At 47.5% G+C, this 25,558-nt stretch overlaps 1 pseudogene; it reads left to right on the forward strand.

Moving 5' to 3' along the window:
- LOC124033801 overlaps positions 1-25,558 on the forward strand; it is a 185,824-nt pseudogene that overhangs the window by 82,260 nt on the left and 78,006 nt on the right.

The raw sequence follows: 25,558 nt of genomic DNA on the forward strand, positions 1-25,558 counted from the left end.
CCTAAGCAGTATCACGGCTGCGTGGTCCCATGGTGTTTATATTTGCGTGGTCCCATGGTGTTTATATTTGCGTGGTCCCATGGTGTTTATATTTGCTATTGTTTGTACAGATGATGTGTTTGGAAAATGCTCCCAAGGATAAACCAGACTTGTGGAGGTCTACAATTTTGTTTTTGAGGTCTTGGCTGATTTCTTTTGATTTTTCCATGATGTCAAGCGAAGAGGCACTGATTTTTACGGTAGGCCTTGAAATAATCCACAGGTACACCTCCAATTGACTCAAATGATGTCAATTAGCCTAAAAAATGACTTGTGTCATGCACAAAGTAGATGTCTTAACCGACTTACCAAAAGCTGTGGTTTGTTTTAACAAGAAATTTGTGGAGTGGTTGAAAAACGAGTTTTAATGACCCCAACCCATGGGTATGTAAACTTTTGACTTCAACTGTATGTGCATATTATTTGTGATTGGAAGATGGCGCCAACAGAGATGGTCGCTTCACTTTTAGTCCTTTGGAAACTATGCAGCATTTCTTTTATTTAAAAAAAATGTTTTTGTTTCATTGTTATCTCTGGAAATCTTAACTTCTTAACCTTAACAATTTCAATGGTTGAAATTGTTAACAGCCAGTGAAAGTGCAGGGCACCAAATTCAAAACAACAGATTAAATTAAAAGTTCTCAAACATAGAAGTATCTTATAACATTTTAAATGTAATCTTGTCATTTATCCCACCACAGTGCCCGATTTCAAATAGGCTTTCCCGTGAAAGCACCACAAACGATTATGTTAGGTCAGAGCCAAGTCACAGAAAAACAGCCATTTTTCCAGCCAAAGAGTGGAGTCACAAAAGTCTGAAATAGAGAGAGAATTAATCACTAACCTTTGATGATCTTCATCAGATGACACTCATAAGACCTCATGTTACACAATACATGTATGTTCGGTAAAGGTCATATTTCTATAAAAACATCTCAGTATACATTGGGCGCGGTTCCAGAAACATCTGGTGATTTTGCAGAGAACCACATCAATTTACAGAAATACTCATTATAGATGTTGATGAAAATACAAGTGTTATACATGGAAATATAGATGAACTTCTCCTTGATGCAACTGCTGTGTCAGATTTCAAAAAAGCTTTCAGAAAAAAGCAAACCACGCAATAATCTGAGTAACGGCGCTCAGAGACCCAACAAGCCAAGAATATATCCGCCATATTGTGCAGTCAACAGAAGTCCGAAATATCATTATAAATATTGCCTTACCTTTGATGCACTCACAGGAATCCCAGTTCCACAATAAATGTTTGATTTGTTCGATAATGTCCATTTATGTCCAAATAGCTACTTTCGTTAGCGTGTTTGGTAAACAAATCAAAACTCACGAAGCGCGTTCACGAGTTGCAGACGAAATGTAAAAAAGTTCCGTTACAGTTCGTAGAAACATGTCAAACGATGTATAGAATCTTTAGGATGTTTTTAACAAATCTTCAATAATGTTCCAACCCGAGAATTCCTTTGTCTTCAGAAAAGCAATGGAACGGGAGGTAAGGAGCTACCTCTCATGTGAATGCGCTTGACCAGCTCGTGGCTGCTGCCAGACCTCTAACTCATTCCCCTCTCATTCATCCCCCCTTCACAGTAGAAGCCTCAAACAAGGTTCTAAAGATGGTTGACAGCTAGTGCAAGTCTTAGGAAGTGCAACATGACCAATATCCCACTGTATCTTCAAGTTGAGTTGAAAATCGACCAACCTCAGATTTCCAACTTCCTGGTTGGATGTTTCCTCAGGTGTTTGCCTTCCATATGAGTTCTGTTATACTCCCAGACATCATTCAAACCGTTTTAGAAACTTCAGAGTGTTTTCTATCCAAATATACTAATAATATGCATATATTAGCAACTGGGACTGAGGAGCAAGTAGTTTACTCTGGGCACCTCTGGGCACCTTATTCATCCAAGCTACTCAATAATGTCCCCAGCCATAAGTCTTCTTACAAACAGCCAGGAAGAAGTATTGGATATAAAAGCGATGTCAACTTACCAACAGTACGACCAGGAATACGACTTTCCCGAAGTCGATCATCTGTTTCCATCCAGGACGTGGGATCTAATCCCAGAATCAAAAACAACAACTCTGCAGAACGGTCTCTTGGTCTCAGGCTCCGTAGACGTGCACATCGCCCCGCTCCCGAGTATACGACTCGCCAATGTCCAATCTCTTGACAATAAGGTAGATGAAATTCGAACAAGTTTTGCCTTCCAGAGAGACATCACATTGTAATATTCTCAGTTTCACGGAAGGATGGCTCTCTCAGGATATGTTGTCGGAATCGGTTCAGCCACCAGGCTTCTCCTTCTCTTCTTTCCATGTTTCTCTTCTCTGGGAGCTTCATGATTAACATTTACATTTACATTTAAGTCATTTAGCAGACGCTCTTATCCAGAGCGACTTACAAATTGGTGCATTCATCTTATGACATCCAGTGGGACAGTCACTTAACAATAGTGCATCTAAATCTTAGGGGGGGGTGAGAAGGATTACTTAACCTATCCTAGGTATTCCTTAAAGAGGTGGGGTTTCAGGTGTCTCCGGAAGGTGGTGATTGACTCCGCTGTCCTGGCGTCGTGAGGGAGTTTGTTCCACCATTGGGGGCCAGGGCAGCGAACAGTTTTGACTGGGCTGAGCGGGAGCTGTACTTCCTCAGTGGTAGGGAGGCGAGCAGGCCAGAGGTGGATGAACGCAGTGCCCTTGTTTGGGTGTAGGGCCTGATCAGAGCCTGGAGGTACTGAGGTGCCGTTCCCCTCACAGCTCCGTAGGCAAGCACCATGGTCTTGTAGCGGATGCGAGCTTCAACTGGAAGCCAGTTGAGAGAACGGAGGAGCGGGGTGACGTGAGAGAACTTGGGAAGGTTGAACACCAGACGGGCTGCGGCGTTCTGGATGAGTTGAAGGGGTTTAATGGCACAGGCAGGGAGCCCAGCCAACAGCGAGTTGCAGTAATCCAGACGGGAGATGACAAGTGCCTGGATTAGGACCTGCCCCGCTTCCTGTGTGAGGCAGGGTCGTACTCTGCGGATGTTGTAGAGCATGAACCTACAGGAACGGGCCACCGCCTTGATGTTAGTTGAGAACGACAGGGTGTTGTCCAGGATCACGCCAAGGTTCTTGGCGCTCTGGGAGGAGGACACAATGGAGTTGTCAACCGTGATGGCGAGATCATGGAACGGGCAGTCCTTCCCCGGGAGGAAGAGCAGCTCCGTCTTGCCGAGGTTCAGCTTGAGGTGGTGATCCGTCATCCACACTGATATGTCTGCCAGACATGCAGAGATGCGATTCGCCACCTGGTCATCAGAAGGGGGAAAGGAGAAGATTAATTGTGTGTCGTCTGCATAGCAATGATAAGAGAGACCATGTGAGGTTATGACAGAGCCAAGTGACTTGGTGTATAGCGAGAATAGGAGAGGGCCAAGAACAGAGCCCTGGGGGACACCAGTGGTGAGAGCGCGTGGTGAGGAGACAGATTCTCGCCACGCCACCTGGTAGGAGCGACCTGTCAGGTAGGACGCAATCCAAGCGTGGGCCGCGCCGGAGATGCCCAACTCGGAGAGGGTGGAGAGGAGGATCTGATGGTTCACAGTATCGAAGGCAGCCGATAGATCTAGAAGGATGAGAGCAGAGGAGAGAGAGTTAGCTTTAGCAGTGCGGAGCGCCTCCGTGATACAGAGGAGAGCAGTCTCAGTTGAATGACTAGTCTTGAAACCTGACTGATTTGGATCAAGAAGGTCATTCAGAGAGAGATAGCGGGAGAGCTGGCCAAGGACGGCACGTTCAAGAGTTTTGGAGAGAAAAGAAAGAAGGGATACTGGTCTGTAATTGTTGACATCGGAGGGATCGAGTGTAGGTTTTTTCAGAAGGGGTGCAACTCTCGCTCTCTTGAAGACGGAAGGGACGTAGCCAACGGTCAGGGATGAGTTGATGAGCGAGGTGAGGTAAGGGAGAAGGTCTCCGGAAATGGTCTGGAGAAGAGAGGAGGGGATAGGGTCAAGCGGGCAGGTTGTTGGGCGGCCGGCCGTCACAAGACGCGAGATTTCATCTGGAGAGAGAGGGGAGAAAGAGGTCAGAGCACAGGGTAGGGCAGTGTGAGCAGAACCAGCGGTGTCGTTTGACTTAGCAAACGAGGATCGGATGTCGTCGACCTTCTTTTCAAAATGGTTGACGAAGTCATCTGCAGAGAGGGAGGAGGGGGGAGGGGCGGAGGATTCAGGAGGGAGGAGAAGGTGGCAAAGAGCTTCCTAGGGTTAGAGGCAGATGCTTGGAATTTAGCGTGGTAGAAAGTGGCTTTAGCATCAGAGACAGAGGAGGAAAATGTAGAGAGGAGGGAGTGAAAGGATGCCAGGTCCGCAGGGAGGCGAGTTTTCCTCCATTTCCGCTCGGCTGCCCGGAGCCCTGTTCTGTGAGCTCGCAATGAGTCATCGAGCCACGGAGCGGGAGGGGAGGACCGAGCCGGCCTGGAGGATAGGGGACATAGAGAGTCAAGGGATGCAGAGAGGGAGGAGAGGAGGGTTGAGGAGGCAGAATCAGGAGATAGGTGGGAGAAGGTTTGAGCGGAGGGAAGAGATGATAGGATGGAAGAGGAGAGAGTAGCGGGGAGAGAGAGCGAAGGTTGGGACGGCGCGATACCATCCGAGTAGGGGCAGTGTGGGAGGTGTTGGATGAGAGCGAGAGAGAAAAGGATACAAGGCAGTGGTCGGAGACTTGGAGGGAGTTGCAATGAGGTTAGTGGAAGAACAGCATCTAGTAAAGATGAGGTCGAGCGTATTGCCTGCCTTGTGAGTAGGGGGAAGGTGAGAGGGTGAGGTCAAAGAGGAGAGGAGTGGAAAGAAGGAGGCAGAGAGGAAAGAGTCAAAGGTAGACGTGGGGAGGTTAAAGTCGCCCAGAACTGTGAGAGGTGAGCCGTCCTCAGGAAAGGAGCTTATCAAGGCATCAAGCTCATTGATGAACTCTCCGAGGGAACCTGGAGGGCGATAAATGATAAGGATGTTAAGCTTGAAAGGGCTAGTAACTGTGACAGCATGGAATTCAAAGGAGGCGATAGACAGATGGGTAAGGGGAGAAAGAGAGAATGACCACTTGGGAGAGATGAGGATCCCGGTGCCACCACCCCGCTGACCAGACGCTCTCGGGGTGTGCGAGAACACGTGGGCGGACGAAGAGAGAGCAGTAGGAGTAGCAGTGTTGTCTGTGGTGATCCATGTTTCCGTCAGTGCCAAGAAGTCGAGGGACTGGAGGGAGGCATAGGCTGAGATGAACTCTGCCTTGTTGACCGCAGATTGGCAGTTCCAGAGGCTACCGGAGACCTGGAACTCCACGTGGGTCGTGCGCGCTGGGACCACCAGAGTAGGGTGGCCGCGGCCACGCGGTGAGGAGCGTTTGTATGGTCTGTGCAGAGAGGAGAGAACAGGGATAAACAGACACATAGTTGACAGGCTACAGAAGAGGCTACGCTAATGCAAAGGAGATTGGAATGACAAGTGGACTACACGTCTCGAATGTTCAGAAAGTTAAGCTACGTAGCAAGAATCTTATTGACTAAAATGATTAAAATGATACAGTACTGCTGAAGTAGGCCAGCTGGCAGTGGGTGCGTTGTTGACACTACACTAATCAAGTCGTTCCGTTGAGTGTAATAGTTTCTGCAGTGTTGCTATTCGGGGGCTAGCAGTGTTGTTTACGTTACGTTGCGTTAAAAGAACGACAATAGATGGCTAGCGAACCTAGAAAATCGCTCTAGACTACACAATTATCTTTGATACAAAGACGGCTATGTAGCTAGCTAAGTAGCTAGCTACGATCAAACAAATCAAACCGTTGTACTGTAATGAAATGAAGTGAAAATGTGATACAACCTGTGAATGCGACCGGGTAGTTGAGTTCTATACAGAAGACGTTGGCTAGCGTTGGCTAGCTGTTGGCTAGCTAGCAGAGTCACCTACGTTAAGGACGACAAATAGCTGGCTAGCTAACCTCGGTAAATTAAGATAATCACTCTAAGACTAGACACTCTAAACCTAAACAACACAATTATCTTGGATACGATGATACGAAGACAGCAAAGACAGCTATGTAGCTAGCTAACACTAAACTAATCAAGTCGTTCAGTTGAGTAATAGTTTTCCCAGTGCAGCTAATCAGTGGACGTTAGCTAGCTGGCTAGTGAAGACTACGTTAGGACGGCGAAATACGATAATTACCCAATTATCTTTGATACAAAGACGGCTATGTAGCTAGCTGAGAGGAAATTGCTAGGATAAGACAAATCAAACCGTTGTGATATAATGAAATATAATGAAAAAGTTATACTACCCGTTGGAGCGACGTGCAGATGCGACCACTCGCTCCAACCGGAACCGGAAACCTAACACTAATGGTGTAATCATAACATACAGGAACTCAAATCCTTCTGCTCACCCAACCTAGAATTCCTTACAATCAAATGCCGGCCATATTACCTCCCCAGATAATTCCCGTCAGTTATCGTCACGGCTGTGTACATTCCCCCTCAAGTAGACAACAAGACGGCGCTCAAGGAACTACACTGAACTCTATGTAAACTGGAAACAATATCCTGAGGCCTGGGGATATGGGGATTTTAACAAAGCAAATTTGAGCAGAAGGATACCTTAATTCAATCAGCATATTGATTGCACTGCGTGTGGGAGCAATGCACTCTACCTTCCGAGATGCATCCCCCGCTCTCCCGTCGGCAAATCCGACCACGACGCCATCTTTCTCCCACCGTCTTAATTGGCAGAAACTCAAACAGGATGTACCAGTGACTAGAACCATTCAAAGCAGGTCTGACCAATTGGAATCCACGCTTCAAGATTGTTTCGATCACGCTGACTGAAATATGTTCTGGTCAGCCTCAGAAAACAACATTGACCTATACGCTGACTCGGTGAGTGAGTTTGTAAGATGGTGATGTTGTACCTACTAAGACTAAAACCTACCAGAAACCGTGGCTGGATTGCGGCAGAACTGAAAGTGCGAACAACCGCATTTAACCATGGAAAGAGGTCTGGGAATATGGCAGAATATGAACAGTGTAGTTATTCACTCCGCAAAGCAATCAAATATGCGAAATGCCGGTACAGGGACAAAGTGGAGTCGCAATCCAACGGCTCAGACACAAGACGTATGTGGCAGGGTCTACAGGAAATCACGGACTACAAAAAGAAAACCACCAGGGACACTAACGTCACTAACGTCATGCTTCCAGACAAACTAAACACCTTCTTTGCCCGCTTTGAGGATAATACAGTGCCTCCGTGGCTGACATGAGTAAAACATTTTAAGCGTGTTAACCCTCGCAAGGCTGCTGGCCTAAACGGCATCCCTAACCGCGTCCTCAGAGCATGGACAGACCTGCTGGCTGGTGTGTTTACGGACATTTTCAATCGCTCCCTATTCCAGTCTGCTGTCCCCACATGCTTAAAGATGGCTACCATTGTTCCTGTACCAAAGAAGGCAAACTGAAATAAATGACTACCGCCCCGTAGCACTCAAGTCTGTCATCATAAAATGCTTTGAGAGACTAGTCAAGGATCACCTCCACCTTACTGGCTACCTTAGACCCACTTCAGTTTGCCTACCGCCCCAACAGATCCACAGACGATGCAATCGCCATCACTCTGCCCTACCCCATCTGGACAAGAGCAATACCTAATGTAACAGCTTCTATCTCAAGGCCATCAGACTGCTAAACAGCCACCACTAACATCACTAACTCGGAGAGAATGCTGACCCAATCACTGGCCACTGGATCACTCGTCACGTTAAACGATGCCACTTTTTAATGTTTAATGTTTTTAATCTTTACTCAGATATAAACTCAGCAAAAAAAATAAACGTCCATTTTTCAGGACTTTTTCAGGACCCTGTCTTTCAAAGATAATTCGTAGAAATCCGAAACTTCACAGATCTTCATTGTAAAGGGTTTAAACACTGTTCCCAAGCTCGTTCAATGAGTCATGAACAATTAATGAACACGCACCTGTGGAACGGTCGTTAAGACACTAACAGCTTACAGACGGTAGGCAATTAAGGTCACAGTTATGAAAACTTAGGACACTATAAAGGCCTTTCTACTGACTCTGAAAAACACCAAAAGAAAGATGCCCAGGGTCCCTGCTCATCTGTGTGAATGTGCTTTAGTTATGCTGCAAGGAGGCATGAGGACTGTAGATGTGGCCAGGGCAATAACTTGTCCGTACTGTGAGACCGTATGGACAACTGATCGTCCTCACCGTGGCAGACCACGAGTAACAACACCTGCACAGGATCGGTTCATCTGAACATCACACCTGCGGGACAGGAACAGAATTGCAACAACAACTGCCCGAGTGCTCAGACTGTCAGCAATAGGCTGAGAGAGGCTAGACTGAAGGCTGGTAGGCCTGTTGTAAGGCAGGTCCTCACCAGAAAAATCACCGGCAACAACGTTGCCTATGGGCACAAACCCACCATCGCTGGACCAGACAGGACTGGCAAAAAGTGCTCTTCACTGACGAGTCGTAGTTTTGTCTCACCAGGGGTGATGGTCGGATTCACATTTATCGTTGAAGGAATGAGCGTTACACCGAGGCCTGTACTCTGGAGCGGGATCGATTTTGGAGGTGGAGGGTCCGTCACGGTCTGGGGCAGTGTGTCACAGCATCATCGGACTGAGCTTGTTGTCATTGCAGGCAATCAACGCTGTGCGTTACAGGGAAGACATCCTCCTCCCTCATGTGGTACCCTTCCTGCAGGCTCATCCTGACATGACCCTCCAGCATGACATTTCCACCAGCCATACTGCTCGTTCTGTGTGTGATTTCCTGCAAGACAGGAATGTCAGTGTTCTGCCATGGCCAGCGAAGAGCCCGGATCTCAATCCCATTGAGCACGTCTGGCTAGGGCATTTCCCCCCAGAAATGTCCGGGAATTTGCAGGTGCCTTGGTGGAAGAGTGGGTTAACATCTCACAGCAAGAACTGGCAAATCTGATGCAGTCCACGAGGAGGAGATGCACTGCAGTACTTAATGCAGCTGTTGGCCACACCAGATACTGACTGTTACATTTGATTTCGACCCCACCCCCCCTTTTTGTTCAGGGACACTGTAACGGCGTTCCTCTATCTCCTCCTCTGACGAAGAGGTAGAACAAGGATCGGACCAAAATGCAGCGTGATGATGATTCATGATATTTTAATGAAGGAAAAAACAATACAATGAAAAGTGAAAACCGAGACAGGAACAATCACCCAGCAAACAGCCCTATCTGGTGCAAACCCAAAGACAGGAACAATCACCCACCAAACAGCCCTATCTGGTGCAAACCCAAAGACAGGAACAATCACCCACCAAACAGCCCTATCTGGTGCAAACCCAAAGACAGGAACAGTCACCCACCAAACAGCCCTATCTGGTGCAAACACAAAGACAGGAACAATCACCCAGCAAACAGCCCTATCTGGTGCAAACACAAAGACAGGAACAATCACCCACCAAACAGACCTATCTGGTGCAAACACAAAGACAGGAACAATCACCCAGCAAACAGCCCTATCTGGTGCAAACACAAAGACAGGAACAATCACCCAGCAAACAGCCCTATCTGGTGCAAACACAAAGACAGGAACAATCACCCAGCAAACAGCCCTATCTGGTGCAAACACAAAGACAGGAACAATCACCCAGCAAACAGCCCTATCTGGTGCAAACACAAAGACAGGAACAATCACCCACCAAACAGCCCCATCTGGTGCAAACACAAAGACAGGAACAATCACCCACCAAACACTCACAGAATATGGCTGCCTAAATATGGCTCCCAATCAGAGACAATGAATAATCACCTGACTCTGATTGAGAACCGCCTCAGGCAGCCGTAGACTAATTAGACACCCCACAAAACCCCAAAACAAAAAACACACCACAATAACCCATGTCACACCCTGGCCTGACCAAATAAAGAAAGAAAACACAAAATACTAAGACCAAGGCGTGACAGACACGTTCAATTTCTGTTAGTCACATGTTTGTGTAAGTTGTTCAGTTTATGTCTCAGTTGTTGAATCTTGTTATGTTCGTACAAATATTTACAAATGTTAAGTTTGCTGAAAATGAACGCAGTTGACAGTGAGAGGATGTTTTTTTTGCTGCAAAGTTTATATACTGTATTTTATAGCATCTATATATATAGATATTCATCCCTTCAGATTTGTGTGTATTAGGTCGTTTTGGATTACTTGTTAGATATTGTCGGAACTAGAAGCATCATCTCATATGCATATGTATATACTGTACTCTACATCATCGACTGCATCCTTATGTAATACATGTATCACTAGCCACTTTAAACAATGCTACCTTATATAATGTTACTTACCCTACATTATTCATCTCATATGCATATGTATATACTGTACTCTACATCATCGACTGCATCCTTATGTAATACATGTATCACTAGCCACTTTAACTATGCCACTTTGTTTACTTTGTCTACATACTCATCTCATATGTATATACTGTACTCGATACCATCTACTGTATGCTGCTCTGTACCATCACTCATTCATATATCCTTATGTACATATTCCTTATCCCCTTACACTGTGTATAAGACAGTAGTTTTGGAATTGTTAGTTAGATTACTTGTTGGTTATCACTGCATTGTCGGAACTAGAAGCACAAGCATTTCGCTACACTCGCATTAACATCTGCTAACCATGTACGTGTTATCTAGATATATATTTATATATTTTATTATCTATATTTATATATTAACATCTGTATATAACTAATAACTAATAACATAAATAATAATAATAAAATAATATGTCAATATAGATACAGACTATTATAGTTATTGTATCTATTTTGTTTGTTATTTATAAGCACACACCCCTGTGGGACTCCTGTGTCGAGGGTCAGCGCGGCGGAGGTGTTGTGTACCCTTCACCTGGGGTCGGCCCGTCAGGAAGTCCAGGATCCAGTTGTTCAGACCCAGAGTCCTACGCTTGGCGACGAGGTTGGACTCATATAGTGGTGTTGAACGTCGAGCTGTAGTCCATGAACAGCATTCCCACATAGGTATTCCACATAATCTAAGTGGGTGAGGGGAGCATTTGATATAGTCTATGGATCTGTTGGGTAGGTGTTGGAGTGGGTTCAGGGAGTCTGGGATGATGGAGTTACTGTGATCCATGACCAGCTCCTCAAAGCACTTCATGATTACAGATGTGAGTGCTACAGGGCACGTTTTATTAATTAATGTTAATAATGTATATTAATATGAATTAATAATGAATTAATAACGTAGTTATTGTGGCATGACGCCTAAGAGTTCTTAGGAACAGGAATGATGGTGGTCATCTTAAAACATGTGGGATTACAGACTGGGACAAGGAGAGGTTGAAAATGACTGTGAATTTGCTTGCTCTGACAACGCTGCCAGGAAAACCTCTGGGGCCTTGCGGGTGTTGACCTGATTTAAAGACGTCTGCCTCCGAGCGAGTTCAAATCATCTGGGTCAGTGACGACACCCGCTCTTTGTTTGTGTCAAAGTCGTGCATAAAAATGCGTTGTGTTGATAGAGAGGCAACGTTGGGCAGATCACGGTTGGGTCTTCCTTTTGTAAATCATGATGGACCTGAGCCCCCTGCCACATGTGGTGGGTGGCGGATCCTGTGTAATAGGATTCCTCCATATTCCTATATTGTCCTTTTCCTCGTTTGATGTCTCTGCCCAGTCACTTATTCCTGTTCTCGGCCGTAACACCAGGGTGGTCTACGATACAGTACCGTTTAATCTGGGGACAATAAAACTACTCAGTGCAATTAGATACCTTGTTCAAGAGCAGAGCTGCCATGATTAGTGTGCTGCTGCCTGACCCTACCAGGGCTAACCAAGCAGAGACTGCCAGGAAGTGGAATGAGGAGTCTGAGTCGTGTCTTGAAACAGCCTTCCTGCCTGTCTGTCTAACATTCTAACACATTCCACAAGGAGTGGGAGCTGGGAACCACTGTTGCCACGCGTCCCAAATTGAACCCTATTCGCCAATATAGTGCACTCCTATTGATGGGGCTCTGTAGGGTTCCATCTGGTTCCATCTGGGACACGACCCTGGTCTGCCCGGTATGTCCTCCCTCCTTTACTGTTATTGCCCCAAAGCGGGGGGGTTCAATATATTTGTTCAGTTTAACTGCACATGTCTCCGCCTTCATTTCCTATGACCGAAAATGGCTTCTGGACATGAGAACAGCGTTCACTAACCTTGATTATGGACAACCGTTTCTACTTCAGTCTACAGCTCTAGATATAATTTTTTTTTCTGGACGAAGGATGTTACCCGGGTTCATTTGCATAATTTGTGGAATTAAATTGGCGCGTGTGTGTTTATTAGTCATGCTACTTATTTGTCACACATACACAGTGTATTCAGAGACCAGTTTGAGGAGCAGCTCCAGAGACTAGTTTGAGGAGCAGAGACTAGTTTGAGGAGCAGAGACTAGTTTGAGGAGCAGAGACTAGTTTGAGGAGCAGAGACTAGTTTGAGGAGCAGAGACTAGTTTGAGGAGCAGCTCCAGAGACCAGTTTGAGGAGCAGAGACTAGTTTGAGTAGCAGAGACTAGTTTGAGGAGCAGAGACTAGTTTGAGGAGCAGCTCCAGAGACTAGTTTGAGGAGCAGAGACTAGTTTGAGGATCAGCTCCAGAGACCAGTTTGAGGAGCAGCTCCAGAGACTAGTTTGAGGAGCAGCTCCAGAGACTAGTTTGAGGAGCAGCACCAGAGACTAGTTTGAGGAGCAGAGACTAGTTTGAGGAGCAGAGACTAGTTTGAGGAGCAGAGACTAGTTTGAGGAGCAGAGACTAGTTTGAGGAGCAGAGACTAGTTTGAGGAGCAGAGACTAGTTTGAGGAGCAGAGACTAGTTTGAGGAGCAGAGACTAGTTTGAGGAGCAGAGACTAGTTTGAGGAGCAGAGACTAGTTTGAGGAGCAGAGACTAGTTTGAGGAGCAGAGACTAGTTTGAGGAGCAGCTCCAGAGACTAGTTTGAGGAGCAGCTCCAGAGACTAGTTTGAGGAGCAGAGACTAGTTTGAGGAGCAGAGACTAGTTTGAGGAGCAGCTCCAGAGACTAGTTTGAGGAGCAGCTCCAGAGACTAGTTTGAGGAGCAGCTCCAGAGACTAGTTTGAGGAGCAGAGACTAGTTTGAGGAGCAGAGACTAGTTTGAGGAGCAGCTCCAGAGACTAGTTTGAGGAGCAGAGACTAGTTTGAGGAGCAGAGACTAGTTTGAGGAGCAGAGACTAGTTTGAGGAGCAGCTCCAGAGACTAGTTTGAGGAGCAGCTCCAGAGACTAGTTTGAGGAGCAGCTCCAGAGACTAGTTTGAGGAGCAGCTCCAGAGACTAGTTTGAGGAGCAGAGACTAGTTTGAGGAGCAGAGACTAGTTTGAGGAGCAGAGACTAGTTTGAGGAGCAGCTCCAGAGACTAGTTTGAGGAGCAGCTCCAGAGACTAGTTTGAGGAGCAGCACCAGAGACTAGTTTGAGGAGCAGAGACTAGTTTGAGGAGCAGAGACTAGTTTGAGGAGCAGAGACTAGTTTGAGGAGCAGAGACTAGTTTGAGGAGCAGAGACTAGTTTGAGGAGCAGAGACTAGTTTGAGGAGCAGAGACTAGTTTGAGGAGCAGAGACTAGTTTGAGGAGCAGAGACTAGTTTGAGGAGCAGAGACTAGTTTGAGGAGCAGAGACTAGTTTGAGGAGCAGCTCCAGAGACTAGTTTGAGGAGCAGCTCCAGAGACTAGTTTGAGGAGCAGAGACTAGTTTGAGGAGCAGAGACTAGTTTGAGGAGCAGCTCCAGAGACTAGTTTGAGGAGCAGCTCCAGAGACTAGTTTGAGGAGCAGCTCCAGAGACTAGTTTGAGGAGACTAGTTTGAGGAGCAGAGACTAGTTTGAGGGCAGCAGAGACTAGTTTGAGGAGCAGAGACAGTTTGAGAGAGACTAGTTTGAGGAGCAGAGACTAGTTTGAGGAGCAGAGACTAGTTTGAGGAGCAGAGACTAGTTTGAGGAGCAGCTCCAGAGACTAGTTTGAGGAGCAGCTCCAGAGACTAGTTTGAGGAGCAGCTCCAGAGACTAGTTTGAGGAGCAGAGACTAGTTTGAGGAGCAGAGACTAGTTTGAGGAGCAGAGACTAGTTTGAGGAGCAGCTCCAGAGACTAGTTTGAGGAGCAGCTCCAGAGACTAGTTTGAGGAGCAGCTCCAGAGACTAGTTTGAGGAGCAGCTCCAGAGACTAGTTTGAGGAGCAGAGACTAGTTTGAGGAGCAGAGACTAGTTTGAGGAGCAGAGACTAGTTTGAGGAGCAGCTCCAGAGACTAGTTTGAGGAGCAGAGACTAGTTTGAGGAGCAGCTCCAGAGACTAGTTTGAGGAGCAGCTCCAGAGACTAGTTTGAGGAGCAGCTCCAGAGACTAGTTTGAGGAGCAGAGACTAGTTTGAGGAGCAGAGACTAGTTTAGTTTGAGGAGCAGAGACTAGTTTGAGGAGCAGAGACTAGTTTAGTTTGAGGAGCAGAGACTAGTTTGAGGAGCAGAGACTAGTTTGAGGAGCAGAGACTAGTTTGAGGAGCAGCTCCAGAGACTAGTTTGAGGAGCAGAGACTAGTTTGAGGAGCAGCACCAGAGACTAGTTTGACGAGCAGAGACTAGTTTGAGGAGCAGCTTCAGAGACTAGTTTGCAGGAGTTTGGGGCAGAGACTAGTTTGAGGAGCAGAGACTAGATTGAGGAGCAGCTTCAGAGACTAGTTTGAGGAGCAGCTCCAGAGACTAGTTTGAGGAGCAGCTCCAGAGACTAGTTTGAGGAGCAGCTCCAGAGACTAGTTTGAGGAGCAGCTCCAGAGACTAGTTTGAGGAGCAGAGGATAGTTTGAGGAGCAGCTCCAGAGACTAGTTTGAGGAGCAGAGGATAGTTTGAGGAGCAGAGGATAGTTTGAGGAGCAGAGACTAGTTTGAGGAGCAGCTCCAGAGACTAGTTTGAGGAGCAGCACCAGAGACTAGTTTGAGGAGCAGCTCCAGAGACTAGTTTGAGGAGCAGCTCCAGAGACTAGTTTGAGGAGCAGCTCCAGAGACTAGTTTGAGGAGCAGCACCAGAGACTAGTTTGAGGAGCAGAGACTAGTTTGAGGAGCAGAGACTAGTTTGAGGAGCAGCTCCAGAGACCAGTTTGAGGAGCAGCTCCAGAGACTAGTTTGAGGAGTAGAGACTAGTTTGAGGAGCAGCTCCAGAGACCAGTTTGAGGAGCAGCTCCAGAGACTCGTTTGAGGAGCAGAGACTAGTTTGAGGAGCAGCTCCAGAGACTAGTTTGAGGAGCAGAGACTAGTTTGAGGAGCAGCTCCAGAGACTAGTTTGAGGAGCAGAGACTCGTTTGAGGAGCAGAGACTAGTTTGAGGAGCAGCTCCAGAGACTAGTTTGAGGAGCAGAGACTAGTTTGAGGAGCAGCTCCAGAGACTAGTTTGAGGAGCAGCTCCAGAGACTAGTTTGAGGAGCAGTTTGAGTAGCAGCTCCAGAGACTAGTTTGAGGAGCAGTTTGAGTAGCAGCTCCAGAGAGTTTGAGGAGCAGCTCCAGAGTTTGAGGAGCAGCTCCAGAGACTAGTTTGAGGAGCAGCTCCAGAGACTAGTTTGAGGAGCAGCTCCAGAGACTAGTTTGAGGAGCAGCTCCAGAGACTAGTTTGAGGAGCAGCTCCAGAGACTAGTTTGAGGAGCAGAGACTAGTTTGAGCAGAGACTAGTTTGAGGAGCAGCTCCAGAGACTAGTTTGAGGAGCAGAGACTAGTTTGAGGAGCAGCTCCAGAGACTAGTTTGAGGAGCAGAGACTCGTTTGAGGAGCAGCTCCAGAGACTCGTTTGAGGAGCAGCTCCAGAGACTAGTTTGAGGAGCAGCTCCAGAGACTAGTTTGAGGAGCAGCTCCAGAGACTAGTTTGAGGAGCAGAGACTAGTTTGAGGAGCAGATCCAGAGACTATTTTGAGGAGCAGCTCCAGAGACTAGTTTGAGGAGCAGCTCCAGAGACTAGTTTGAGGAGCAGAGACTAGTTTGAGGAGCAGCTCCAGAGACTAGTTTGAGGAGCAGCACCAGAGACTAGTTTGAGGAGCAGCTCCAGAGACTAGTTTGAGGAGCAGCTCCAGAGACTAGTTTGAGGAGCAGCTCCAGAGACTAGTTTGAGGAGCAGCTCCAGAGACTAGTTTGAGGAGCAGCTCCAGAGACTAGTTTGAGGAGCAGAGACTAGTTTGAGGAGCAGCTCCAGAGACTAGTTTGAGGAGCAGCTCCAGAGACTAGTTTGAGGAGCAGCTCCAGAGACTAGTTTGAGGAGCAGCTCCAGAGACTAGTTTGAGGAGCAGCTCCAGAGACTCGTTTGAGGAGCAGAGACTAGTTTGAGGAGCAGCTCCAGAGACTAGTTTGAGGAGCAGAGACTCGTTTGAGGAGCAGCTCCAGAGACTCGTTTGAGGAGCAGCTCCAGAGACTCGTTTGAGGAGCAGAGACTCGTTTGAGGAGCAGCTCCAGAGACTAGTTTGAGGAGCAGCTCCAGAGACTAGTTTGAGGAGCAGTTTGAGTAGCAGCTCCAGAGACTAGTTTGAGGAGCAGCTCCAGAGACTACTTTGAGTAGCAGCTCCAGAGACTAGTTTGAGGAGCAGCTCCAGAGACTAGTTTGAGGAGCAGCTCCAGAGACTAGTTTGAGGAGCAGAGACTAGTTTGAGGAGCAGAGACTAGTTTGAGGAGCAGAGACTAGTTTGAGGAGCAGCACCAGAGACTAGTTTGAGGAGCAGCTCCAGAGACTAGTTTGAGGAGCAGCTCCAGAGACTAGTTTGAGGAGCAGCTCCAGAGACTAGTTTGAGGAGCAGAGACTAGTTTGAGGAGCAGCTCCAGAGACTAGTTTGAGGAGCAGAGACTAGTTTGAGGAGCAGAGACTAGTTTGAGGAGCAGCTCCAGAGACTAGTTTGAGGAGCAGCACCAGAGACTAGTTTGAGGAGCAGAGACTAGTTTGAGGAGCAGCTCCAGAGACTCGTTTGAGGAGCAGAGACTAGTTTGAGGAGCAGCTCCAGAGACTAGTTTGAGGAGCAGAGACTCGTTTGAGGAGCAGCTCCAGAGACTCGTTTGAGGAGCAGCTCCAGAGACTCGTTTGAGGAGCAGCTCCAGAGACTCGTTTGAGGAGCAGAGACTAGTTTGAGGAGCTGAGACTAGTTTGAGGAGCAGCTCCAGAGACTAGTTTGAGGAGCAGCTCCAGAGACTAGTTTGAGGAGCAGTTTGAGTAGCAGCTCCAGAGACTAGTTTGAGGAGCAGCTCCAGAGACTACTTTGAGTAGCAGCTCCAGAGACTAGTTTGAGGAGCAGCTCCAGAGACTAGTTTGAGGAGCAGCTCCAGAGACTAGTTTGAGGAGCAGAGACTAGTTTGAGGAGCAGAGACTAGTTTGAGGAGCAGCTCCAGAGACTAGTTTGAGTAGCAGCTCCAGAGACTAGTTTGAGGAGCAGCTCCAGAGACTAGTTTGAGGAGCAGCTCCAGAGACTAGTTTGAGGAGCAGAGACTAGTTTGAGGAGCAGAGACTAGTTTGAGGAGCAGCTCCAGAGACTAGTTTGAGGAGCAGCTCCAGAGACTAGTTTGAGGAGCAGCTCCAGATACTAGTTTGAGGAGCAGCTTCAGAGACTAGTTTGAGGAGCAGAGACTAGTTTGAGGAGCAGAGACTAGTTTGAGGAGCAGAGACTAGTTTGAGGAGCAGAGACTAGTTTGAGGAGCAGCTCCAGAGACTAGTTTGAGTAGCAGCTCCAGAGACTAGTTTGAGGAACAGCTCCAGAGACTAGATTGAGGAGCAGCTCCAGAGACTAGTTTGAGGAGCAGAGACTAGTTTGAGGAGCAGCTCCAGAGACTAGTTTGAGGAGCAGCTCCAGAGACTAGTTTGAGGAGCAGCTCCAGAGACTAGTTTGAGGAGCAGCTCCAGAGACTAGTTTGAGGAGCAGCTTCAGAGACTAGTTTGAGGAGCAGAGACTAGTTTGAGGAGCAGAGACTAGTTTGAGGAGCAGAGACTAGTTTGAGTAGCAGCTCCAGAGACTAGTTTGAGTAGCAGCTCCAGAGACTAGTTTGAGGAACAGCTCCAGAGACTAGTTTGAGGAACAGCTCCAGAGACTAGATTGAGGAGCAGCTCCAGAGACTAGTTTGAGGAGCAGAGACTAGTTTGAGGAGCAGCTCCAGAGACTAGTTTGAGGAGCAGCTCCAGAGACTAGTTTGAGGAGTAGCTCCAGAGACTAGTTTGAGGAGCAGAGACTAGTTTGAGGAGCAGAGACTAGTTTGAGGAGCAGAGACTAGTTTGAGGAGCAGCTCCAGAGACTAGTTTGAGGAGCAGAGACTAGTTTGAGGAGCAGAGACTAGTTTGAGGAGCAGCTCCTGAGACTAGTTTGAGGAGCAGAGACTAGTTTGAGGAGCAGAGACTAGTTTGAGGAGCAGCTCCAGAGACTCGTTTGAGGAGCAGAGACTAGTTTGAGGAGCAGCTCCTGAGACTAGTTTGAGGAGCAGAGACTAGTTTGAGGAGCAGCTCCAGAGACTCGTTTGAGGAGCAGAGACTAGTTTGAGGAGCAGCTCCAGAGACTAGTTTGAGGAGCAGCACCAGAGACTAGTTTGAGGAGCAGCTCCAGAGACTAGTTTGAGGAGCAGCTCCAGAGACTAGTTTGAGGAGCAGCACCAGAGACTAGTTTGAGGAGCAGAGACTAGTTTGAGGAGCAGAGACTAGTTTGAGGAGCAGCTCCTGAGACTCGTTTGAGGAGCAGAGACTAGTTTGAGGAGCAGCTCCTGAGACTAGTTTGAGGAGCAGAGACTAGTTTGAGGAGCAGCTCCAGAGACTCGTTTGAGGAGCAGAGACTAGTTTGAGGAGCAGCTCCTGAGACTAGTTTGAGGAGCAGAGACTAGTTTGAGGAGCAGCTCCAGAGACTAGTTTGAGGAGCAGCTCCACAGACTAGTTTGAGGAGCAGAGACTAGTTTGAGGAGCAGCTCCAGAGACTAGTTTGAGGAGCAGAGACTAGTTTGAGGAGCAGCTCCAGAGACTAGTTTGAGGAGCAGAGACTAGTTTGAGGAGCAGCTCCAGAGACTAGTTTGAGGAGTAGAGACTATATATATATATATGCCATTTAGCAGACGCTTTTATCCAAAGCGACTTACAGTCATGTGTGCATACATTCTACGTATGGGTGGTCCCGGGGATCGAACCCACTACCCTGGCGTTACAAGCGCCATGCTCTACCAACTGAGCTACAGACTAGTTTGTGGAGCAGCTCCAGAGACTCGTTTGAGGAGCAGAATATCCTACCACCTGTCAGACTGCGTGAGAGCAGCTCCTCAGAAAGCTGGTACAGGAATGAAACATGCTTTTTGAAGCCAAGTCATAGTACAACAGATTACTATTCTAAATGCAACCATTTTTTTTATAACTGTTTTGATTGCCACAATTTTTAAAAGAGCTACTGTTTTTATTTCTCAACCTCAATTTGTAATCAGTCATTCGAATGCGTAGGCTATAGTCAACGGTAGGCAGGCTATCCAGGTGTCACCCACCACTTTACATGCTTGAGTCAGTATAATTTTTTGAAACCAATTCATGTCAGCAACCCATCCAAGTTGTTGCTATTAGATTTCCCATCAGTTTCTAACTGAGATGTTCATCCCCTCCCATTAGGTGCACTGTTTACAATGGGTTTTCTTGTGAACTGTGTTTTCCTGTAGACTGCATTTTGGCAAATGAACCATGTGTCTGACAACCAGTAATTCTCAATGAGGACCACTTCTGTTCTCTGGGTCCAGGCCACTGTTTAGAAGTGTTTTCCTGTGAAGTGTCTTGGACCAGGCCCCCCCATTGACCAAATGTCTTGGACCGGGCCTGGGCCCCCGCTGACCAAATGTCTTGGACCGGGCCTGGGCCCCCGCTGACCAAATGTCTTGGACCGGGCCTGGGCCCCCGCTGACCAAATGTCTTGGACCGGGCCTGGGCCCCCGCTGACCAAATGTCTTGGACCGGGCCTGGGCCCCCACTGATCTGAAGCAGATCTAACATCTGCTGTAGCAGCGCCGTATAATTCTGATCTCAGTCGTCTGGCACGGTACGGTAGTCCTCAGTCACGTCCTGTAGGGATATGAAAGCAGATGCATTCAGCCCTTGTTCCAGAAACATCCCTCCTTTCATCAGCTGACCCGTTATCCTCCCTGTCTTGCTCTGTATCCCCCCTGTCTTCCTCTGTATCCTCTGTGTCTTTCTCTGTATCCTGCCTGTCTTTACATCCTCCCTGTCTTCTCTGTATCCTCCCTGTCTTTCTCTGTATCCTCCCTGTCTTTCTCTGTATCCTCCCTGTCTTTCTCTGTATCCTCCCTGTCTTCCTCTGTATCCTCCCTGTCTTTCTCTGTATCCCCCCTGTCTTTCTCTGTATCCTCCCTGTCTTCCTCTGTATCCTCCCTGTCTTCCTCTGTATCCTCCCTGTCTTCCTCTGTATCCTCCCTGTCTTCCTCTGTATCCTCCCTGTCTTCCTCTGTATCCTCCCTGTCTTTCTCTGTATCCTCCCTATCTATCTCTGTATCCTCCCTGTCTTTCTCTGTATCCTCCCTGTCTTCCTCTGTATCCTCCCTGTCTGTCTCTGTATCCTCCCTGTCTGTCTCTGTATCCTCCCTATCTATCTCTGTATCCTCCCTGTCTTTCTCTGTATCCTCTCTGTATCCTCCCTGTCTTTCTCTGTATCCTCTCTGTATCCTCCCTGTCTATCTCTGTATCCTCCCTGTCTATCTCTGTATCCTCCCTGTCTTTTCTCTGTATCCTCCCTGTATCCTCCCTGTCTTTTCTCTGTATCCTCCCTGTATCCTCCCTGTCTTTTCTCTCTCTCCATCTATTTTCTCTGTGGTTCAGACAGTGGTATTAGGGCCTCTCATAGCCCAACATGCTGTGTACCACTCTCTCCTAGAGAGGGAGGAGAATGAGAGGGAGTAGGAGCAAGGACAGGCAGTGGCCGCCTTAGCCCAACCCCCTCTTAGTCTCATCTTCCTGCTGTCCTCAACCCAAATGACAGGCCTGCTAACCACAGGGAGCTAATTGTAGCGCAGTTTGGAGCCTCTAATCGCTGTCTGGGTGCGTTTTCACTCTCTCTCGCTCTCTCTCTAGGGAGGAGACAAGCCGTTATTATATGTCTTTATAGGTCTATGGGAGGAACTCAGCTGTCCAGGAATAAACCAGGAGAGAATGAAGAACATTTGTTTTGAGTTTGGGAGGAGTGGAGAGAAGATTCCAAATATATTTTAGTATTTTAGTAGAGCGCTGAGCGCTAAAAATCTCTCTTGGGGGGGGGGGGGGATGCCCTGCCCTGCCCTGCCCTGCCCTGCCCTGCCCTGCCCTGCCCTGCCCTGCCCTGCCCTGCCCTGCCCACAACTCACCAAAGTAGAGTCAGCTGAAGAGGCGTGGTTGATGTTCTAATCTCACAGCACCATTTAATCCCTGTTGTCCTCATCTCACAGCACAGCACCATTTAATCCCTATTGTCCTCATCTAACAGCACCATTTAATCCCTGTTGTCCTCATCTCACAGCACCATTTAATCCCTGTTGTCCTCATCTCACAGCACAGCACCATTTAATCCCTATTGTCCTCATCTAACAGCACCATTTAATCCCTGTTGTCCTCATCTCACAGCACCATTTAATCCCTGTTGTCCTCATCTCACAGCACAGCACCATTTAATCCCTGTTGTCCTCATCTCACAGCACCATTTAATCCCTGTTGTCCTCATCTCACAGCACAGCACCATTTAATCCCTGTTGTCCTCATCTCACAGCACAGCACCATTTAATCCCTGTTGTCCTCATCTCACAGCACCATTTAATCCCTGTTGTCCTCATCTCACAGCACAGCACCATTTAATCCCTGTTGTCCTCATCTCACAGCACAGCACCATTTAATCCCTGTTGTCCTCATCTCACAGCACAGCACCATTTAATCCCTGTTGTCCTCATCTCACAGCACAATTTAATCCCTGTTGTCCTCATCTAACAGCACCAGTACTGACCCTGTATATAACTACTGACCCTGTATATAGTTACTGACCCTGTATATAACTACTGACCCTAGAACTGACCCTGTATATAACTACTGACCCTGTATATAACTACTGACCCTGTATATAACTACTGACCCTGTATATAGCTACTGACCCTGTATATAGCTACTGACCCTGTATATAGCTACTGACCCTGTATCAAATCAAATCAAATGTATTTATATAGCCCTTCGTACATCAGCTGATATCTCAAAGTGCTGTACAGAAACCCAGCCTAAAACCCCAAACAGCAAACTATGCAGGTGTAGAAGCACAGTGGCTAGAGAAAACTCCCTAGAAAGGCCAAAATCTAGGAAGAAACCTAGAGAGGAACCAGGCTATGTGGGGTGGCCAGTCCTCTTCTGGCTGTGCCGGGTGGAGATTATAACAGAACATGGCCAAGATGTTCAAATGTTCATAGATGACCAGCATGGACGAATAATAATAAGGCAGAACAGTTGAAACTGGAGCAGCAGCACGGCCAGGTGGACTGGGGACAGCAAGGAGTCATCATGTCAGGTAGTCCTGAGGCATTGTCCTAGGGCTCAGGTCCTCCGAGAGAGAGAAGGAAAGAGAGGAGAGAATTAGAGAACGCACACTTAGATTCACACAGGACACCGAATAGGACAGGAGAAGTACTCCAGATATAACAAACTGACCCTAGCCCCCCGACACAAACTACTGCAGCATAAATACTGGAGGCTGAGACAGGAGGGGTCAGGGGGTGACGCCGGCCCAGGTCATAGTAGGATTAAAGTGCTACTGTAGGGGTCTCCTACTGCCTCAGTGGGCCACACAGCCTGACACTGACACATCACAAGACCTCAGACCCAACTAGGGGAGGGAAATTATCCATAACAAAAAGAGAAAATCATTTTAAGAGGATTTAAGATCTGGAGCAGAGGTCTCCAATATTTATATGAGAGGATTGTTTGTCAGGGCAGAGATTATACTTCCATAGAGGGAGCTAGAAAGCTATGAGACGGGAACACTGACTAAACGAGCTCACACACACACACACACACACACACACACACACACACACACACACACACACACACACACACACACACACACACACACACACACACACACACACACACACACACACACACACTGACTAAACAAACTGACACACACACACACACACACACACACACACACACACACACACACACACACACACACACACACACACCCAGAGATGTGGAGAAGGCGTGAGATTAGGGAACTGACCACCAGAGGGCTGTAAAACATCAGAATGTTCCTAAGACACACATTACAATCCAAATCTGTTCTATTGTGACGCTGTCATCACTTTAATGACAAACAATCCCATACAGCATACTGCAAAAGATGTAGCCAAGGACCCACGGCAGGGGTTGACGACAAGGATAACAACTAGAGTCTAGATTGAGATGCATGATGAAGGTGCTTTGAGAAGGTTTCGACACACCGGGGTGGAGTCGGTAGCTAGGTGTGACTGGAATCCGAGGTTACCATGGAAATGTAGGGTTCCACGCTGTGCCTGTTGGAGCTGAATGAACGGGACTGACATGCGATGCCGTGTGGCCTTAATAGCTTCCTTTATATCCATCTACCCAGAACTCCCAATGTCCCAGCCACTAAGCACTCCGCCACATGCTAAAATACAACTAACATTACCGTGTGTGTGTTTCAGATGGAGCAGCTGTCAGACGAGGAGCTGGACCATACAGAGGGAGGAGGAGAGGAGGACAGTGACAAAGAAGATCAAGATCTAGACCAGATGTTTGGAGCCTGGCTGGGAGAGCTGGATAAACTCACACAGGTAACTAACCCTAACAGGTAACTAACCCTAACAGGTAACTAACCCTATCCCTGGCTGGGAGAGCTGGATAAACTCACACAGGTAACTAACCCTGGCTGGGAGAGCTGGATAAACTCACACAGGTAACTAACCCTGGCTGGGAGAGCTGGATAAACTCACACAGGTAACTAACCCTAACAGGTAACTAACCCTAACAGGTAACTAACCCTATCCCTGGCTGGGAGAGCTGGATAAACTCACACAGGTAACTAACCCTATCCCTGGCTGGGAGAGCTGGATAAACTCACACAGGTAACTAACCCTAACAGGTAACTAACCCTATCCCTGGCTGGGAGAGCTGGATAAACTCACACAGGTAACTAACCCTGGCTGGGAGAGCTGGATAAACTCACACAGGTAACTAACCCTGGCTGGGAGAGCTGGATAAACTCACACAGGTAACTAACCCTGGCTGGGAGAGCTGGATAAACTCACACAGGTAACTAACCCTATCCCTGGCTGGGAGAGCTGGATAAACTCACACAGGTAACTAACCCTGGCTGGGAGAGCTGGATAAACTCACACAGGTAACTAACCCTAACAGGTAACTAACCCTGGCTGGGAGAGCTGGATAAACTCACACAGGTAACTAACCTTAACAGGTAACTAACCCTGGCTGGGAGAGCTGGATAAACTCACACAGGTAACTAACCCTAACAGGTAACTAACCCTAACAGGTAACTAACCCTATCCCTGGCTGGGAGAGCTGGATAAACTCACACAGGTAACTAACCCTGGCTGGGAGAGCTGGATAAACTCACACAGGTAACTAACCCTAACAGGTAACTAACCCTAACAGGTAACTAACCCTAACAGGTAACTAACCCTAACAGGTAACTAACCCTAACAGGTAACTAACCCTAACAGGTAACTATCCCTAACAGGTAACTATCCCTAACAGGTAACTAACCCTAACAGGTAACTAACCCTAACAGGTAACTATCCCTAACAGGTAACTATCCCTAACAGGTAACTATCCCTAACAGGTAACTAACCCTAACAGGTAACTAACCCTAACAGGTAACTAACCCTAACAGGTAACTAACCCTAACAGGTAACTAACCCTAACAGGTAACTAACCCTAACAGGTAACTAACCCTATCCCTGGCTGGGAGAGCTGGATAAACTCACACAGGTAACTAACCCTGGCTGGGAGAGCTGGATAAACTCACACAGGTAACTAACCCTAACAGGTAACTAACCCTAACAGGTAACTAACCCTATCCCTGGCTGGGAGAGCTGGATAAACTCACACAGGTAACTAACCCTGGCTGGGAGAGCTGGATAAACTCACACAGGTAACTAACCCTAACAGGTAACTAACCCTAACAGGTAACTAACCCTAACAGGTAACTAACCCTAACAGGTAACTAACCCTAACAGGTAACTAACCCTAACAGGTAACTATCCCTAACAGGTAACTAACCCTAACAGGTAACTAACCCTAACAGGTAACTATCCCTAACAGGTAACTATCCTAACAGGTAACTAACCTAACAGGTAACTAACCCTAACAGGTAACTAACCCTAACAGGTAACTATCCCTAACAGGTAACTATCCCTAACAGGTAAC

Source organism: Oncorhynchus gorbuscha, linkage group LG01 (genome assembly GCF_021184085.1).
Source record: "Oncorhynchus gorbuscha isolate QuinsamMale2020 ecotype Even-year linkage group LG01, OgorEven_v1.0, whole genome shotgun sequence".
Taxonomy (NCBI): Eukaryota; Metazoa; Chordata; class Actinopteri; order Salmoniformes; family Salmonidae; genus Oncorhynchus; species Oncorhynchus gorbuscha.